The sequence below is a fragment of the Rhagoletis pomonella genome, unplaced genomic scaffold (assembly GCF_013731165.1).
Source record: "Rhagoletis pomonella isolate Grant_MI unplaced genomic scaffold, Rhpom_1.0 Rhpom_scaffold_00002, whole genome shotgun sequence".
NCBI classification, from domain to species: Eukaryota; Metazoa; Arthropoda; class Insecta; order Diptera; family Tephritidae; genus Rhagoletis; species Rhagoletis pomonella.
In genome coordinates, this window is record NW_023458556.1 from 26,636,452 (window position 1) to 26,640,232 (window position 3,781).

Sequence of the window (3,781 nt, forward strand, 5' to 3'; positions counted from 1 at the left end):
ATGTTGCATTGTGTTGCACGGGAAAAATTTAATTTTTCCCCTTTGTCATTGTTTTTGTTTACATTACGCCGATACATTTTTATTGGCATGTAAGGCAAAAAAAAAATAAAAACTACAAACACCAACCAATAACGCTTTGAGCTTCAGGTCAGCGATGCCGCCTCTTTGCCTTGTCTCCTCCGCTCAAAAAGCTGTAAATGTACTGAAGCGAGAGATCGACAAGATAATTAAATTTTGTTGTACCTTTTCATTAGAATAAAGCAACACAAGCAACAAAAACAAAAGGAAAAACACAAACATGCCACAATTTTAATGCAACTTAAAGGCCCCATAATCGAATATCAATGCGGGCTTGGCAATTTGTCAGCGGTTGCAGCCAAAGCTGAGTGCGTGCGTGCTTGTTTGTGGGTATGTGTGGCAATTGTACGGTATACGGTAAAATTATGCTCAAAAGTTTGAGTGCTGTGCTGCTGCTTATTAGTTTATTTTAAAGCCGGAAATTATATTAGAGCTACGCTCCATTTGCTTTTAGTCTAAATTATCGGACAAAGCAGTGTCAATCAAGAGTCCAACACTCATCTGTGCCACAAAAAAAAAACAAAAACACTGCAAAAGTGCTGCAATCTCACCTGTTGCTATTAACTATACCATACATATGGAGTACAGAGAATCATCTCCATTTCTAACCAATACATTTGAATACATATATATGTGCATTCAAATGGCGCGTTGTAACAAGCCCTTCTATCCTTGTTTCTCCGTCGTCAATTAAAATGCCTGTGCTGCTGCTGCTTTGTTTTTTTTATTTATTTATTAACATTTGTTTGTGTCTCTGCTGATATGAATATTGAGCGTTCGCTCATGTAAGTTGTTTAATTAAATTTCTGAAATTAAAATGCTTTGTTGATATAAATTGAAAAATCCTATAAAATAATAATAGTTTTACAAAATAGACAGCGACACTCACGCGAAAAGGTAATGAATAAAAAATGTATTTGAATCGATTGCCCGATTGGAAAAAATTTTCAAGTTGTATCGGCCTTTTTCCCTTAGTCAGAAGCTACAGACATCATTAATTTCTATAGCATATAAACATCAAAATTGCATTGGTCTGTAATGTCGGCACCTAATGTTTCTATCTGAATTCAAGTACAAATTTTTAGGTACTGTTTTTGTTAAAAGTAAGATTTTCATAACTTCGGTGTGGGATAGGGAGAATAACAACGAATGAATAGGTCTTTCCATTGAAGAGAAGAGCCCTTTTATTTATTTTTTTTTTCTGTAACTGTTGCATACTTTCAGAGCTGGAGCATTTTTGTCTATTCGTACGACTTGGTCGAGCCAATGGAGCCATTGTATTTTAATCCGCAGCACTATGTCTATATCGTTGTAAATCGCATACAGCTCATCCTTCTATCGTCAGCACTGCCCATAACTCCTCCGTAAATATATTTCTCTCGAACACTACACGACCTGCCTCATTAGATGTTTCCATGTTCCATGCTTCTGTAACATACACCAGCACCGACATTATGAGTGTCTTATAGAGTGTGATTTTTGAGCGAGGACAGAGGACTTTTCTTCTCAATTGCCTATTTAGTCCAAAGAAGCACTTGTTGGCAAGAATGATTCTCGGTTAGATTTTAAGGCCGACATTATCATAGGTGTAAATGTTGATTCCTAAATAAACGAAGTCGTATATTTTTTGGAAATTATAGTTGTCTATAGTGGCGGGCACTCATGTGTGTCTGCTGACAAGATATACTTCGTTTTGTTCTTATTTACCACCATACCCATCCGCTTTAATGTTGCCGATGATGTCGGTGTCATCGACATACGCCAGAAATTGTATGCTCAGCGGTGCCGTCCTGTGGTTCTTATTATCGACATGCGGCCGATCATTGTCATGGTGGAAGATGAATGACTCATGTCTGGTTGCATATTCCGGGCATTTTTCCGCAATCACTTGCTACATTCTCATCATTTGTTGTGTGTAGAGAGCTCTTGAAAGCGGATTCCATTGGGGTCCAACCAAATGCAGAGTATTTACATTGCTGCCATGGATATTTGGCTTGAACTTCGTTCGTCCGGATTTACCGTGAATAAAATACGCTTTCAGGCGATTTGGATAAATAATAAGTAATAAATCCATTTTTCATCGGCAGTGACAATACAATGCAAAAACAACGTCGCTGTGAGCCGTCGAAGGAGAATTTGGGAAAAACTTACCCGTCGTTCGACATCTCTTGGTATGTGTTCGAGAAGCACTCAGTTTCTGACTTTCGGGACCTTACTAATGGCTTTCAACCGCGATGAAATATGCTAACTCCCGTCTAATATTGCCGCAAGTTACTTTTGAGTTTGGCATTCGTCCAAAGTTGCCTCCAATTCGGCGTATATAAATAGTGATGTCTTTCCTTCTGATCCCTTGCCGGCTTTGTCAAAATCGTCACTTTGGAAACGACGAAGTTAGTGCTGACAGGTTGGAATTGATGAAGCATGCTCTCCGTAAGCCTCATAGAGTAGCCGATGACTTTCTGCTGCACTTTTCTTTAGATGTGGGCAAACCACCAATACATCCCGGGAATGGAGTTTTTTACGTAGAAAGTATGTTTTCACTTTGATGAAATGACACATACTGAAAAATATGGCAAAATGATGCTGCAACATTGTCCGGTATGCTTAAACTCTGCTGGCGACCTCTGTTGACAATCCATGAAAGCTTACTCGCATACCCAGTAACATCGTTAAAATATTCTCCGCGTCTTCTTATGATGGTACCAATCCGAGTGGTTCTTTTTCAATTACTCTGCAGCATAGACACGTATATCCACGAACTTATTGCCGCAATGCCACCTCTAGATACATGGCGCTTAGATTGGCCATCAGTATGTAGCACTCGTCGTTGACGGTGATGGTCTCACGGACCCCTGACGCCACCGGCCAAAAATCAGTACCAAATAGTAGCTTTTTTTGATAAAAAAAAAACGAACGCTAATTTTGATAATAAAAATTATCATTTGGAGGCCGTGCTCCTGCACAAGAGTCATCATGGTAATTTAACTTCTTTTAATGAATAATAAATAACAGGTTAAATAGACGCTGCCGAAACTATATGTTGCAGATATTTGAACGATGTCGAATGTCGCCTTTTAATTGCCCCTTTATCTTTGTGTGTTCGATTCTAAAATAAAAGCGAACGGTCAGAAAATTTTGTGTTCATTTCATAAAATGTCAGTCTCTTGTAAGACAAAAAAGCCACATTCTCTGCCCTTTAAGGTTTATAAAACGATAATACTATGAAAGCCGTGAGCTATACAGCGATAAGAAGGCAAAAACATGTCCTTTTTACAGGGTTGGGTGTAACATCAAACACATGTAGATGGGCAACATTTTTTGAAAGAAACGAAATCACTAATAGATATACAAAAGTTTTCATGACCATGACTTCAACTCACAAATATCACAACTTTCCTACGTGGAAGTATTGGCAAAATTGACATTGTGGAAAATGTAATAAAGAAGGAAGGGAATGTAAAATAAAACCATATGAATATTCGTACCAACCATCATTGACAGTTCCATTGAGAACAGCATCGATGATGACGAGCCATTGTCTTTGCAACTACCCATTCAGATACATAGCGCTGATGTTGACAGACTGATGTGTCGAACAGCGAAATGTATGCGAAATAGCACACTCCTCCAAGCAGTGAACATTTCAACATTGCACTGCACTGATGCTGCCAAATTGTCATAGTATATATGTACGTATGTGTGC